The 17312-nt window shown below is 36.7% G+C and overlaps 2 protein-coding genes across 2 annotated transcripts in view; one reads left to right on the top strand and one right to left on the bottom strand.

The window, feature by feature from the left end:
* The window catches only part of cbln12 (cerebellin 12), a 210443-nt gene that overhangs the window by 6420 nt on the left and 186711 nt on the right, over positions 1–17312 (bottom strand). The gene's annotated exons all lie outside the window — the stretch shown is intronic.
* LOC148063170 (cadherin-18-like) overlaps positions 4967–17312 on the top strand; it is a 100186-nt gene continuing 87840 nt past the window's right edge. The window contains exon 1 of the mRNA XM_087810542.1: positions 4967–5090. The gene's annotated coding sequence lies outside the window, so the exon portion shown is untranslated. The remainder of the gene's footprint in view (positions 5091–17312) is intronic.

The following is a 17312-nucleotide window of genomic DNA, read 5'->3' as shown; positions in this document are numbered from 1 at the left end:
TGGTGAAAACCGCTGTCAAGTGTCATTGATAGGGTTCCAACAGCCTGATGCAATAAGTGTTATAAAGTTGTAGAAGGAGAAGCTGTCGAGTCATTCCCTGTGGGTGCGTACTCACCGTGTTTGAATTGAGACATTACTACCCTGTCGAAATGTGCTCACTGCGCAAGTAAGAGAACTCTACAGCTTACTGTAAAGCAGTGCACTACGAGAATTGCACGATTTGAGACACAGCACTGTTCTCGACGAACGACTTCTGGAATTGATGAATTGCAGTGACAAACATTGATGCTTGACAAATCACGGCAGAGTGAGGGTGGTTGGGGTAAACTCTTCAGGAAAACATTTTCAGTGGATGGTGGTTAAGCACATTTTTTAAAGTAAATATTTCAGTTAAAGTTTAAAAAAATTAGTCAGATTTAAGACACACTTAAATCGACACTTTAATTTAACTTAAAATAACAACTGTAATTTTGTTAATTATCTGATGAAAAAATAAATTTTATATATAAATAAAATGTATTCATTGTGTATTGTTTTTAAACAAAAATAACTCAGATAGGGGGATTTAAGACTAAAAGGATTATCCAGTTTTAAGATAAGAATGGATCTAAAAATGAGTAGCTGTGTTTTCATCCAACCATTGAGCCAGATAAATTATGTGGCCTAATTTTATAATTTTAATCGCAAGATGAGAAAATGTAGATTTGATTCCTGCGAATGACCCAAATACTGATATAAGCTAAACACTGATGTGTTCACTTATTACGTAAGGTGTTCTCACAGGGAGAGATACTTACTGTGTCTAACTTGGTAATTATTCAAGAGTCAACAGTGTTGTTTCTAAAAGTAGCCATTATCACAAGTAATGAGGACACACTAGTCATGGAGATCACATGTGTCATGCTAAATTAGCACCCTAAAAAACTAATGACTAGAAAACTACATTTGTTATCAACTCATAAATTCAGTTCAGATGCAGGTTTATTTAGAATGTAAGTCTCTAGCCTTGAGTTAACAAAATAACATTGCCTTGTCTAGAAACATGTAATGATGCATGATTGTTTAATAACTGTATTTTTTCTTTGTTCAATGATACATTTACAGTGAGGGCTCGACTGTGAAGGTTATACATTTGTTCACAGTGTGTCTGTTTGGTGGCCTCCAGGATCTTTTAATGCTTTTTGCAAACCAAATTGATCTGTTTGATCCCTTAAACTTAAATGTAATTATATTTGAAGTGCCAAATAATAACAGTTTTAAGTCTTAAGACATCTAAAGTTTAAACAAGGGGGGAGAAGGAGATACAAAGGGGAGGGGAGAAATGAAAGAAAGGGAAATTAAGAGGGAACAGCAACAAAGTCCAGACAGGTCCATGGAGAGAATGCTGGATCTGTCAGCACTATCAAAGCAAGATGTAGAAGATACTGGATGCAGCAGCATGCTCGAGAGCTGCTGACAAAAAAAATGGATCACTTGGGCTCCAAGGGAGAGGGCGAGTTATAACTGCACAGGTGATTGGACATGATGTAGGAAAGAGAAGCCTCTCTCTCTCTGCCTCTCTTTCCTACATCACAATCATTGTGTACGTGCCTGAATTCTCCTAAAAAATCCTAAATGTGCATGAATAAGAGATGATCCAGTTTTGAGACAGTTTTAAGTGATGAGGCCTCATGGTACAGCAAAACCCACTAATGCTACAAAATGATGCAGCTTCTTTGTTGTTTTGTTATATATAAATATATATTTTTGGAGTCACTGGCTCACTGCCCACTTCATGCACGGTGTAGGAAGCTATCCAGCCAGCGACAGTTTGCTGTACCTAGATGGAAAAACAGCATTTCACATGGACCTTTACCATAATCTTAATAGTAGACATTTACCTGAAGCCTTAGGTAGCCTACAGTGACATAATTAAAGCAGTGAAGTGATTTTAAAGCATGTAATGATTTTAATGCAGGATTTTAAAAAGGTCTTTGATACAAAAAAAAATGTTCCACCAAATTGCCAGGCTGTTAGAGCTAAAATACCCCAAGTAAACCAAAACAGAACAATTACATTTGAAAACTACGGTGCCCCGGACATGACATGGTTAAGAAAATAAGATAAGAAAAAATGAACAATTGTAGCCACAAAATAATGTGGCCATGAGATCATTTTAAATCTTTTAATTCATAGATGAACAAATACCCCCTTTATGTTATCAGCCATATATAGCTCGAGGCTATGGCATATGGCACTTCACCTTCCTGGAATTCCGGGTGAAAGGCCGTATGCTGTAGCCATTTGCTACGAATAGGTCATATTTGAATTCAGTAGTCTACAATTATGAGGAATGCCCTAATATACAGATTAGTGAGTAGGTTATTCAAATGTAAAAGCAATGTAAATATACATATTATTATATCGTTCATCAGCCTTGTCACAACAATAATGCTGCTTTGTCTGAGTTCATCTACTCTGTACAGAGATGGATCATCTTCAATATATGTAGGAAGGTCCATGTAAAGACACATAAATAATAGTTTGTGAATTTCTCAAGTCACACATATATTTCATATAAGTAAAAGTGTTGAAATCAGTTTGAGTCACAATATAAGTGCCTCTCACACACAAACACACGAATGCTTAAGAAAATAAATATTTTTATATAAACAAATGTATGTGTCATTTCTCAGATCTGACCCAGAGGATAACATTATCTATGGGCAGAATGACAAATAAGTAACATCCAGTTAGTGAGTGGCTAACTAACACATGCTATGCTTTTCGCGGCTTAGCTAATGTTAGCCAAATAAGCTTTTTAACTTGAAGTATCACCAAGTTTAGTTAGGTCAAGTTGTTGCTGCAAGTTCCTTAAGGGGTTCATGAGTTTATCCCTGGGCTATCAACATAGACAGTGAAACGTAACACTGGTTAAGTCCCAACAATGGCCAACCGACCCAGCCCTCAGGACTAAGTCCGTAAGTTCTTTCTACAGCAGAGGGGCTTGATAACTGAATGCCCTGGCTCCATATATACATTTGTTAATTCAGGGTACAACTAACAGATCTGAGTTTAAGGATCATAACATCCTAGAAGGCTGTTTTCTAAATTCTACTGAAAGACAATATAAAGAGGAGGTCAATTTTTCGAGGATCCTGTAAGAAGGTAAATTCATCCAAGGGAAGAACCCGCCTGATTTTTAAATATTACGGAGGTGGAAGTAGACAGTCCAAAAAGTGGAAGTAAGCGATAGGCAGTAGGCAAATTAACTCTGATTCTTAGTTTGATAGAGCATTCTCAGTCTTTATCACCCTGTTTTATGAAATAGCTGAACCAAAGACAATAGCTTTGAATTGGCTATTGACCAAAAGAACAAGATTGTGGATATTTTTAATTTCCTGTTTTCATGTTGACAAATGAAAACATAGGACAATCAAGATGGTCAAAAACATTTATCTCTGATATTCTGATATTGATATATTGCAAACACTTGACTCACCCACTCTGGAGATTACATTCTTTGTTATCTAAGGTAACAATATTAAACTGCAGGTTGACAATGTGAGCAGTAATTCAATTGGCAAGGGAAGCTGCAGAAAGATATGTGAATGCATTGTGGTTTGATGAAAAAATGAAGAGATCAAATACTGTTTTAGCTGGCAGCAGGATAAGCTGGTTAAGTAGAAATAATCTTCTGAGAGGATACGAGTGGCGGTCTAGAGGCCACATGCTACCTCGCTATACCTTGATTGAAGAATACAGACAACATTGAAGCCTTGAAAAATGTTGTGAGAAATCGTCACTATTTCCTACTGTAATATACTGTGATGGGATTCTGCTTTCATCTCAGTTGTGGTGCCTGCCTTTATATTTCATCAACCTTTACTCAAGGTTTTGGAAATATAATGGAGTATGACCATCATTTGATGTCGACAGTGTACAGGGAATACATCTTTAAAAATCAACAAAAACATGAGTACTGAAGAAAAGCAGTATAAAAATAATAGACAATTCTTGTTTGAGAGAAAAATCAGAAAATTAATGTTCTTTAATTGCTCTCTATTTGTTCAGGTCAAATTGCTGTGACTTCAAACGATTTCTGGTCTATGTTATCTGTTCTATGAGTTTCTCCTCTATGACAAAAAATAAATAAAACATTCAAAACTTAAATAGCCAAATTTTACAAAACTGGAACGAGGTGGTTATAATGTGTCTTAAATGTCCATAAGGGATAAAAGTGCTCAAATCCAGGTGATGTCACAAGCTGTTACATCATTTTGCAGAATTTAACAATAAATATCACTGTTTAAACAAATAATCTCCACAAATGTATACTGACAAAAATATGTAATGTAATTTTTTTTTCTGTTTTTGTTTTGCAGATGTCACTTAGTTATACAGTCATAAAATAAACAGACTAAATGTGTGTATCTATTTTAATGTTTGTTTGTTTTTCAGATTTTTTTTTAAAGATTTACCAAACCTTAATCAAAACTATTCTGCCATGTTGGAAATATAATGTTAAGGAACTGATTTCAAAGTTTATGTGAAGAAATGTAACTTTTTGTATAAATGGTTTGAGCTACATATCATTATTTTCATCAACCAACGACTGTCACTAATCTGGTTGTATGAGCCTATATGTATATCACCCTGGATCTGTCGAAATACCTTTCCATCATCAAATAAATAAATAGTAAATCAGAGAGTTAATCAATACATATTACAACTCAATATATTTTCATTAAAAACAAAAAAAAAACTGATTTAAAGGTACCTTATCAAAGTAGTATCAGCACATACTTTGAATAACCTTTCGCTTCATTATTTTTTTTAATTTGGTATGCATGTTCCTGGTTTTAGTTCAAATCTTTGAAGAGAGGAAGAGAGAGAGGCAGAACATCAAGAGAGGGAGTCTAAACGGAGGAGGAGTGAGGCACTCTTTATTCTCTTCAGTGTAAGAGAGAGAGAGAGAGAGAGAGAGAGAGAGAGAGAGAGAGATTTATCCGGCAGATGCAGAGTGAGCATCAGCAGAGACGGGGACATTCGTATGGGAGCCATACACCATGAGAAGCGGGGGTCTGGACACATTCTCCCTCCTGCATGAGGTATACATTCTCCATTTGGTCAATACTGCTTTTCTCCTCCACTGTGTTTAAAGCTGCTTCTCTGCTGAAACCCTTTCTGCAGGTACTTTCATGTGTAGGTGTTTAAAAGTGCTCAGAGTGTATAAGAGAAATTCATGTGTGTGTGTGGATGGGTCGCTTTTGGTTTTGGTTGCTATGAATCCGTCTTCTTCTGCACATATGCTTGTTCCACACAAGTGCACACAAAGCAGCTAGTATGTTGGTGGAGTTCCACTCCAGGCAGGATCGAGCTTAAAGGAAATCATTCGCACTGTGGACAATGTTGCACAGCCTGGCAAACTGACTCCATTTCTTGATGCTGTAGATCGTTACAATTGCTTCTCTGAGCTATTTCATTTTAGTTCAGCTGGGATTTTATTCCACAAGAATGTTTGGTAAGACCTTAGATTAAAGTGAAAAAGTGAAGGTAAGCTGGTGTAACGTATTTCAATTCAATTAAAGTGCCATGACAGAGTTATCTCAAGTCAAAACTATCTTTGCATCAAAGCATAACAGAAAACTGTATCTGATAGGATGGAAGAGCTTTAATGTAAAGTGTTTTTTTTCTGTTCTCAACTTATACTAAATTATTGTTATTACAATGTATTTCATTTATTAAAATTAAAAATACATTAAACATTTTTTTTACATGTACAAGTATGGTTTTTTTGTTGCGTTTTCTCTCAGTTTTCACCTTAGTATGCTCACTGGTTGTAACACATGAAAGATAATATCTATCTGACAGTGTAGTTTGACCACTGTTTAAGGGCGCTTATCTTGTAACATCACAGTCTCCACCTACTGGAGAGGATTATCTTTTAAGAATTCCTCCTACATCAGCATGCAAGGTAAAAATAAACATAAAAGGCTCACCTTCGATAAAAAACCACATGTTTCAAATCAATCGCACTGGCTGGGAGTGATCTAAGGTTGAAATAACGTCTTTACAGAGAAGAAATTCACGAAGGTTTCATGAACAAGTGGCCAGACAGCAGGAGATTCAAAAGGCAGACCATTTTTATATAATTGCCTGCAATATGTTGTGAACTCAACTCAGCTTTTCTACCAAGGCTGGGATGGTATTTCTGTTCCGAGGAAAAATAGTGTTGCGTCTGAGGTCACTAGCAGCACAAGAGTTCTTGATTCAAATGTGACAGTTCAATTTTGGATTGGCTTTTTAAAACTGATCAACCTCTACATATGCATCTGGTAAATTGTTTTGAGATTTAAATGTTGAGTTACTCTGCTGTTGCTTTTTGAAGGACATAAAAACAGCTCATGTTGTTGTGTTATTATTGAATGTAGCGCTTTGTTTTTCTTGATCAAACTTGTCAACCCAAAAGTAAACATCTAGTTGTTCTGCCTGGAAATGTACAACAATGTTCGCTCTCCTACAATCTAAAAAATATAAACATGTATATTTAGCTAAAAATGGTTGTTCCTATGTAACTTCATTAAAGGTGGGTAATTACACTGTCTCAACATATGTTTAAGTTAAGTTTACAAAATATAACTATATATTTAACATTACAAGTTTGGAATCTGATTAAATAAAATAATGATTGATGTTTACAATTTAGCTCTAACACATTTAAGGGGAAATACAGTCAATGAAATTAAGAATCATTACATTTTTCAAACACAAAAAAAGTCTTGCTACACAATGATTGCAACATTTATTTTAAGTAAAGAAATTCCAATTGTATTAATTTTATTTAGTTGAAAGTTTAAATATGCTTGTTCTCATATTTAACCCTTGTGATATTTCAGGGTCAAGGTGACCCAAAAGCCCCAAAATAAATGTGTTTGTGGTATTCTTCGGGTCACCATGACCCGGAGATAACACAAGGGGTAAGTTGACTACTAAGAAAGTTGCAACAAATACAGAGTGTTCTTCCTTTTTTCGTTAAAAGATATTTCTTAAATTTAATGTTCAAGATGGGATTTTACATCAACGACAATGTTAACATTTAACAAAGTGGCAGTTGTGTTAAATATTGCTTTAGCTGATGAGTAAATAAACACACCTACAAGCTCTTAGCTCTTAATATAGTGCTTGAGTCAAATTAGACAAACCTAGCAATAATATAGCTGAAATATTTTATAATTAAATATGCTGAATTTAATCATAATTAAATTGTAAATTAGCACATTTCACTAGCAACACAATATTTTTTTTACTTAAATTCAATTATTAGTAGCACTGTTGATGGGCTGATGAATCTAAAGGGAAACGTTATTAGAGTATTTATCAAAATAGTTAATTAAAGATGAAAAGGGAACTCAAAACCCAATTCTCCTGACTCACTGACATGTTTCAAATGTTGAAGTCTCCCTCTCCAAGATGCAATATGTCCCTCATCATGCCGATGTTTTAAAGTTATTACTTTATAGAGTTTTCCCCGTCAGAAATCTTAGCGAACGAGAGGTTACAAGAGCGGAGCCCATTTTAACATAATAATGGTCTTCACTCTCCTGCAGCCAGCTGTAGTCACGCCACACTTTGCTTATAAAACAAGTCTTTAGGATGCGGATACTTCCAGGATTGATAACGGGGGTTGACGAACCTTGATGTTTAACCAATCACTGCAGAGTGAGTGTGTGGTTTATGATAAACAAGATTTTGCTCAAGAAAGATTAAGCATTCTCAGTGGATGTGGCTTAAGCTAATTTTCTAATGTAAATATTTCAATTAAAAGAGATGTTTAAACAGACACATACTGATGAGTACAATAGAGGTCCAAGATCAATTTAAGAGACACTTGAATCAACACATTAGTTGCCCTTTAAGCAAGAAAACGGCCATTTGGTCACTTGAGACTTGGAGAAGATGTGAATCAATGAATATCAATATTTTAATTGTATGATATAATAGAGATTTTTTAAAATTGAGACTGTTAGCTTATTTGTCCACAACACAAACTACTACATGTTTTCTGCTCACCCTTAACAATGAAAACTGCTAAAGGTATTGATAGTGTGATGAAACTTCAAGAAGCAGTGTCCTATGTTTAGAGCTCAGTAGGGGCATTTAATTTGACCAAATGGTACCAATTGGTGCTTTCAAAAGGTATACTGTTATTTTTGACAACACAGCAACAATCTACACGCAACTGTCACAAAACCCAACCCATTAATAATATCCATTTTCAAAATGATATACTATTTAACCAATTTATGTTCATCAAAAATACAGTACATGGTTTAAAAAATATTTTCACAATACAATTACATTCCCTAGTCTTAAAATAGTTTCACCTAGTTCATCCCTCTTCTATTTGGACTGAGTGCTTCATCTATGGAATGTGTTGTGGTTGTTTTAGGATATTACAGATACAATCTGAAACATACATAACATTAATAGCTTAGAATAAATCAGAAGGTGGAGTCACAGAATGGATGATGGATTCATAGAGAAAGAAAAGCAGGACTGCAGAAAGATGGAGGCCTGGATTCAAGCAGGAACAAAGATCAGGATGCAGAGCAGAAACTACTGTCATGATGCCAGGAAGACTCTGGACTGGTGCCTATCATTTGGTGTTACAAAAACAGATAACTTGCTAGCTAGAAAACAGCTAGTTCAGCGCAAGAGAGACCTTCATAGCTGCACGGAGAAGTATCTATCTAGTCTTTTTTCACATTTTCTGTGAGGATTGATTTTTAACAGTCGTGATCCACAATGGTGTGTTATAAATGAGCATTTGCAACCTTGACTGTGACCCCCCGACCAGGCTCACAAGATCACCAAACTGCTTTACAACCATAGGTCCTGAGAGTATAACTCCTGTGTCATAACAAATGCGTTTGAAGTTTCCACCATGTGTCACGATTGATTAATTAAAACCAAGCGTTCAGGAAACTATGGAGATAAATAAACATTTTTCTCTCCACCTGCTCAATACCTACCTTCTTTCATCATTCTTGAATAATCAGATTATGATTTTTTTCACCCTTAAAGGAAGCATTGAACCAAAAATAGAATATAATCTATCATTGACAGTTATACATATCTTTGTTTCTTTTCAAATATTTGTATAGGATTGGTATTATTAATCTTAAAATTAGCATTCAGGTCAGGAAAGTGTATGCAGGACTGCATATACTTTCTCAATTAACAATCTGACCACAATAATCTGTCCTCCCTCTTCTCCCCTACACCCCATCACCTGCGGTAAATAGGCAAACTTAAGCACTTCAAGAAAGATTCTGGGATACTCTATTATTTATATCCCATTTATATATAAATTATTTGTACCGGGGATACATATATCATAAACAATAATGATTTCATTAAAACAAATAAATAAAAAGAAAATGATGCAATAAAAGGTTCCCATGAAATGTATCCCTGACAATCACTCTTTGTAAAACAGTAATTCTAAACCCATTAGACGTGATAATGAATTCAGATCTCAGAGGACAAATACAGACATGAAACACTATGTCAGTGTTGCAATGATGGTGAAGCGCAACGCTTGGAATTAGAGCAATGAAAAATGATCAGATCCAGTGCGATGTCCCGCTTGTGTTGTATCCACCTAATGATCAACGTGACTTCTCTCTGGAGAAACTTTCTGAAACAATATGAATATTTATCGAAGCTCACTCATGCTAGGACTCATGACACACCTCTGTGAGTTCATGTGTTAAAAATGTAAAAAGTGATTCATCAAGACAGCAAGAGATGGTATTTGATATTATCTTTTTAGTTGCTGCATTTTTGTTGAGTGAGCTGTTTGTGTCTCTGAATTATAAAGTAAGTAAGTAAGTAAGTAAGTAAGCAACAGTTATTGCTGTCACCTACACTGCCATACACATTGAGACAAAAAATACGAATGCATCTTGTGGAAAGACACACAAGCCATACCATATCTGTATTTCATCAGCTCCCTGGAAAAAAAAAGAATGAATTGTTCTTGCAGGAATAGCAGTGTTGCAAGCACACGGTGACATTTCAATCCAGATAAATGATTGTTATTGATTGAACCAACCTTTCTGTTGCCTCACCTATTTGGCAGCTTGTGTGAAGGAATCAAACTGAGATAAAAACACGTCGAAGCACCCAAAAAAGCTTAGTGAGACACAAAGAGGAAATCATTTGGGCACCAAAAGCTAAATCTTTAATCTCTTTTAATAGGTTTGAGATAGGCCAACAAAATATTTTCTTAAGCATTTAATTTTAAAGGTCAACTAAAACTAATTAATTTTGGACCTCTATCATAGTTTCAGCATTTAACTTAAGCCCTGCCCACTCAAAATGCTAAGAGCTTCTGGAGACTCGTATAAAAAGAGAATGGGACTCGTCGTATAAACAAAGCGGGCCGTGATTACAGCTGGTTGGAGGTGGAGTGAAGCCCATAATTATGTCATATTGGGCTTCACTCTCTTAACCTCTTGTTCGCCAAGACTTCAGACAGGAGAGAACTTTATAAAGTAATAACTTTAAAACATGGTCACAATGAGGGACTTACTCCTCTTTGAGAGGTAGACTTTAACATTTGAAACATGAATTAGTCAGGAGAGTTGGCTTTTCACATGAGTTGCCCTTGAAGTGTTATTGACAACAGTATTGCTTGATTAATTTTAAAAAAAAAAAGCCATATGGAAATAACGGAATGAACCTTGGTTTATCTAGCTCTATCAGAGGTCCTTGGGGCTTCAAGAAAGCTCTTACAACTTTCATGGGAGACTACTATTACTACTACTACTCACTTCCGCTTCCGGTGAGCCTTTGATCGGCTGCTTGAACTTAAGCTCCTGCAATAATTGCCAAAAACAGTCGTTTTAACGACTACTTGTCCGGATATTATGCTCATATCACTTAAGATATGTATCAAGCATCTATGATCTATGATCATGATGCTCTTTTCAACATCAGAGAGTCGATGGAGGACTTCACTCGCGACAGTTACCAACGTCCGGTGAACGTGTTTCCGGCTCCGCTTCTCATCGACTCGGACTCTGTGGAATATCGTTTGATCTCTCGGGTACCGGGCGATTTCCACAAGCGATCGAGTCGGGCTGGAGTACAGGTCAGGATGAGACGCGCAGTCGCGATCGCTCGGAACAACTCTGACGTCATCGAACGTCATCGATGTTTGATCGACATTCCTCTCACTGAAGAGTATTGCGAAACATCAGCGCTGCCGTCTGTCCAGACCTCAACGAAAGGTGGTAAGATTTTTTCATTTCCTCTCTTTAATTCGGCTTTTACTACGGAGTTGAACGTCAGTGACAGCTGGTACCCACGTGACCACTGTTCGCTTCAAAAGATCCCGCTCTGCGCGCCTGTCAGTGACGAGGCGTCGTCAGTGACGTCATCGGTGCTGAATGTGGGACTTCTTAATGTTCGCTCCATTACTAATAAATCCTTTATTCTTAATGATCTTTTCACAAGAGTTAATTTGGATTTATTATGTCTTTCTGAGACTTGGCAGAGAGAGGAAGAGTTTATTCATCTGAACGAACTCTGTCCAGTAAGGATCGCTGTTCTGGGGAAGCCTCGCCTCTCTGGTCGTGGGGGAGGTCTTGCTACTGTTTTTAGGGAGAGTTGTTCTTGCAAAGTGATTCAGACACAGGAATTCACTTCTTTTGAATCTCAGATGATCTTGGTTGGTCCTACAATGACTGCCCAGACGTGGACAGTTTGATTCACTGTTTCACTGGTCATTGTGTTGAAATACTGGATCAAGTGGCACCTGTTAAATCGAACTTAAAAATTCAGAAAAAACGGTGCCCTTGGACAAATGAAGATCTCCTGAGTCTGAAGAGACTTTGTCGAAAGACTGAGCGTCTCTGGAAGTCTACTAAACTTGAGGTGCACAGACTTCACCTCAGAGATCTGTTGACTTCTTACAATGAGATGGTAGAAACTGCTAGATCTGATTACATCAGAAAACTGGTAGCAGCAAATAGGAAAAACCCCAAAGTTTTGTTTGACACGATTAATTCTCTCGTGTCTCCTGCTCCTCAAATCACGCCTGTCTTCTGTGAAGCTGACAGCAATGCATTGTTGAGATTTTTCATTGACAAAATTAAATTGATCAAAGAGAAAATCTCTCCCCCTTTGTTTGGAACCCCTACTGTCTCTGAGCCCATCTCCTCCTCTTGGTCCTCCTTCACTGCTGTATCTTTGGGTGATATTTCAGCACTAGTGAACAAGATGACACCCTCCTCTTGCTCAGATGACGTCCTTCCTTGTAGGCTTTTTATCAAAGTATTTGATGTAATTTGGCCCCTGGGTTACCAATATGGTGAACCTCTCCCTTTCCACAGGTGTTTTTCCCAATGCATTTAAACATGCCATTGTGGAGCCTCTGCTCAAAAAAACAGGCTTAGACCCAACTGACCTCAGTAATTTCAGGCCTATTTCTAAGCTCCCTTTCTTGTCCAAGATCTTGGAGAAGGTGGTGTCTGAGCAGCTGTCTTTGTTCCTGGATCAGAGCGACATCCATGAGAAGTTTCAGTCTGGCTTCCGTAAACATCACTCTACGGAGACAGCTTTATTGAAAGTGTCCAGTGACATCATGATGTCGGCTGACTCGGGTAAATTCACTGTTCTGGTTCTCTTGGATCTGTCCTCAGCCTTTGACACAGTTGATCACCAGATCCTGCTGAGAAGACTAAGGGATGAAGTGGGACTGTCTGGGTCTGTGTTAGAATGGTTCTTATCTTACCTTTCTGGGCGCAGTTTTAGTGTATCTGCCAATCAAATGAGGTCTGAATCGGCAGATCTGTTGTGTGGAGTCCCTCAAGGTTCTGTTCTGGGTCCTTTATTGTTTTTGCTGTACTTGATTCCCCTCGGTAAAATCATTCAGAGATTTCCAGATGTTTCTTATCACATTTTTGCTGATGACATCCAGCTCTACTGCTCTTTTGACCCAACTGAGCCCCAAAGGCTGAACAGCTTAGTCAATTGTTTACTAGAAATCAAACAATGGCTGAGTGAAAACACTCTACAGCTAAATGTGGACAAAACTGAAACTCTGGTGATTGCTCCTGATGATAAGATTCCAGGGTTGAGTCAGTACTTGGGTGACTTAGGTCAGTCTGTCAAACTGAGCCTGAGAAACCTGGGTGTTGTATTTGATAAAGACATGTCTCTTGTTCAACATTGCAGAAAACTGACCAGAAACTGTTTCCTTCAACTGAGAAAAATCTCTAAACTTAGGAAAATGTTGTCGGAACATGATCTGGAGCTTGTAATCCATGCGTTTGTTTCTTCTCGTCTGGACTATTGTAACAGTTTGTTTTCATGTCTTAACAAGAAGGAGCTGTCTCTCCTGCAGTTGATTCAGAACTCTGCAGCGAGAATTCTGACCCGCTCAAGTAGGAGAACTCACATTTCTCCGATCCTTAAAACTCTTCACTGGCTTCCAGTTTCTTTCAGGATCAACTTTAAAATTCTGGTTCTTACTTTCAGAGCTATTCATGGTCAGGCTCCTCCTTACATCACTGATCTGATCCAGCCTTACACCCCAGCTCGGGCTCTGAGGTCTGTGGATCAGAATCTACTTATGGTTCCACGCACACGGCTCAGGACCAGAGGAGAGAAATCTTTTCAGGCTGTTGCTCCTAAGCTTTGGAACGATCTTCCTCCCTCTTTGCGTTTGATGGAGTCTACTGACTCCTTTAAGAAACATCTTAAGACGTTTCTATTCGTTCAGGCTTTTCCTTGAATTTCTCGAACTCCTGTGTTGTTCTCAGTATTATCTTGATCTTTAAAGTATGTACTTTTTTGAGTATTGTTTTGATTGTTTAAGCGCTTTGTGACCCTGGTCTCGAAAAGCGCTATATAAATACATATTACTTACTTACTTACTTACTAGAGAATTTCCAAGCCAAGCAAAGACATAGTCCTCCAATGTGTGCAGGCAAAATCTCCCTCAAACTCTCCTTCCAATTGTACATGTACAGAACAGGCCTTGGCTGTCAAGAAAGCAGCCTAAAAAGCCATCCAAGCCACTTTAAAGCGATAGTTCACCGAAAATGTTCTACTCATCCTCATGTTGATTTAGGGTTGGGATTGTTATCTTCATCTTAATACCGCCATCTGTCTGTAATGTATTGTAATGTAATAATGTAATGAAGCCTGAACATGTGGAATTGTTCTAAAAAAACTGCAAGTTTTTGTATTTTATGTTTGTTTATAGCGGAAGTTCCTGGTCTCTCAGCTCCAGAAAGTTTATCCTCATTCGAACACATTGCCATTGCCAGTGTGCATGCACAAAATTTAGGCTGATGGCCTAGCAGCCTCTGCTAAACAAGGTTAAAATATAGACTTGTTTAATTTTTGGGTAACAATTCCTAATGTCAAGGCTTCAAAACAAGAGGAACATTACAGAAGCACCAGTTGCTACTTTAAAATAGATCACATTTTGGCTTTAAATAAGGGAACGTATTACTCTCAAAATCCCAACCCTTAGTTGACATCATGGTGAGTAAAAGATGAGTGACAATACTTCCAACAATATTTTAATTCATTAATTTCAGAGGTTAAATAAGCCATTATTTAAGTTTTTGCATGATATAAAATTGAAATTTCTTTTTTAAATCATGCAGTTTTAAATATAGTTCTATCTTGTGCAAATTATTTAGCCTGTGGCATGTTTGGGAAGATGCCATCAGCCTGACTCAGATTCGATTGACGGTGGTTTGATTCAATTCAATGCAATTGATCATTTATTCAATTCTCAGCCCTTATGCCAAGGTTAAAACTCTACGGAGATGCTGAAATACAAGCAAGAGAGGGAGAAGAGGCAGATTCAAAAGAAGATAAATGCTGAAAAGCCTGATGGGTTGAGTGGGAGGTGTTATGGTATCAATCATATATCATCTAAAATGTTAAAGTAGTAAGTATACGTTTCTGAAGCACTACTGACCCAGTTTAGGTAGGGAATGAATTAGATGTTTAAAACTACAGCAGATGTCTTCATACTTTTTTCAAATGGAATCATGATGATTGTTCTGTCTTCATCCAACTTAAAAGAATTACATGTAAAAAGGTAGTTTGATGAAAAAGTACCACAGTTCCTTAAATGGGATCCAATGTTAATTGAAACCTACCTGAAATGTGAATTAACATATATATATATATTTTTTTCAAGACAACCATCAAGATTCAAATAGAATGGTTACATACATTTTTACTATAGCTATGCTTTTGTTATTTCTTTTTAAATTAAAATTACAAATTTAAGTTTGAATCAAAATTTTGATTTTAAAAATGTGCCGTTGGTCGAGTCTCACTCCAACATATTTATTTATAATGTCTGGAATATTCATCTTATATGGGAGGTTTTTATTTAAGAAAGTAGCCTTTATTTCATAAACAGAAATGTACTGCAGCATAACCATTCTCTTGCACGACAATTAAAGAACAATAATTTCACAGCAGATACTTCTCACTTTCATTCTTCCCTCTTCTTGAACTGACGTTGTGTCTGGAGATTGATTCAAAGGGACTGATCCCTTCATTTTACTTCATTAGACCTTTAAAGCCTCACATTAAACTTCTTGTATAGACGATGGTCTTGTTCGTGAACTGTCAAATTCATCCGTATAATTGCTCTCATGTGGCAATCACAATGGAAACGCCAATAATGTAAGTCGACAGAATGACTGCCATTAAAAGTTAAATAGAGCAACCGTTTCAGAACTAAATATTTCACATTGCCACAGACTTTCAGTTAAAGCAGTCTAGTGAAATCTTTCATGTTGTTTTTGCTTCAACTAAAAGAAAACCAAAGTTCTGGTTAAGAGGTTAATACTTTGGAATGCGGACCCTCCCCTGGCCGACCATTTTCCACAGACCAGTCTAATATGCATTTTAGAATTAAAACTGTAAAATTATTTCAATAAAATACAGTTAAATCCTATAAGTGACTCCAGTAGGAGTTAAAGGCACATGTTTTTTTTTTTAAGGCACAGACTCAGCCAGTCTTATCTCCTCGGACAGGCTGTTGCAAAGACGAGGTGCCCTGATGGGGAAGACCAGATATTTTGCTTGTGTCCCTTAAACTCTTCCTCCCAAAAATGTACGCTATTAAATGGTATCTAATAAATACATCTTGGATGTCTATTGTTCTCATCATCATATTTCTGTTTGTATAAATAAAGAAGCAGTGCATCCTTTGCGGCTGCAGAAGAAGTGAAATATTTACCTAATAATGGGCTTTGTTCTCGTTACCTCGTTTGGGGAGACTTCACGCAGGAACTTTATAAAGTAATAACTTTAAAGTTTCACATAAGTTGCCCTCTAAGTATTAGCAAAATTCAATCTTGTTTAATCTTCTTTAAGTAAGATGTACCTGGAGTCTGAGCATCACCTTAGATTTCTAGTCCAAGGGTAACTATTAAATGATTAACAAATTAGTCTTGTTAACTAATTAATAAACAATATGTTGCGTCATAATTAAAGCCTATTTTCACTACACAACCATTCACACACACTCGGACTCATTAAAATTCTCTAGATACCTCTCTCTGTTTTGGGATTTTGTGAAGAAAGCAGAGTGCCTGGAGTAAACCAACTAACACAGGGACAACAAACCACTGCACCACTGTGTGTCATCCAAGTTGAATATTAGAGGTTTATATTTAATAGGGTAGATCAACGCGGTAGCCAGCAGGACATATACGAGTAGTTGGCATCCCTGTTTTAAAATAGAAAATTAAAAAAAGAAAATATATACAAGCTACGTGGTTACTTACAATTGTTTTATTTTAAAGCAGACACTGATGAAGGGTTAAAAAGAGCTGTTTTACACACTGAAATTGCTGATTTCTTTTTTTTTTTCCTGCCATCAAATGTTTTGCCACTGTGAAGATGGCCTTTATTGAGGATAACTTGGTTGTTATTGATACGGAAATAACATTTCTGGTTAGTAAGGGAACCTCAACAGAAAGAAAAGATAACTCAACTGAAACTTAAAATGGCAGGCCATGATAAATTCATAATAAGGATTATGGCCTCATTTTTAATTGACCACATTACACTTCAAATGACAATAATAAATGAACATATTACATGATAACAAACATTTTCACAAGGCAGAGTTAAAAGCAGCTTAATTTACCATCATAAAAAAAGGACGAATGATCATAAAATAAAGTTTGAGTAAAAAACAAAAAAAAACAGTTTAATTGAATAATGGTGGTGGTAGTGGTAGTGGCATAAATAATGAGAACTTTTCTTCGCTGCTC

Source organism: Callionymus lyra, chromosome 16 (assembly GCF_982586985.1).
Source record: "Callionymus lyra chromosome 16, fCalLyr1.hap1.1, whole genome shotgun sequence".
NCBI classification, from domain to species: Eukaryota; Metazoa; Chordata; class Actinopteri; order Syngnathiformes; family Callionymidae; genus Callionymus; species Callionymus lyra.
Note: the sequence above shows the minus strand (reverse complement) of the source record. Positions and strands in the feature narration are given on the sequence as shown.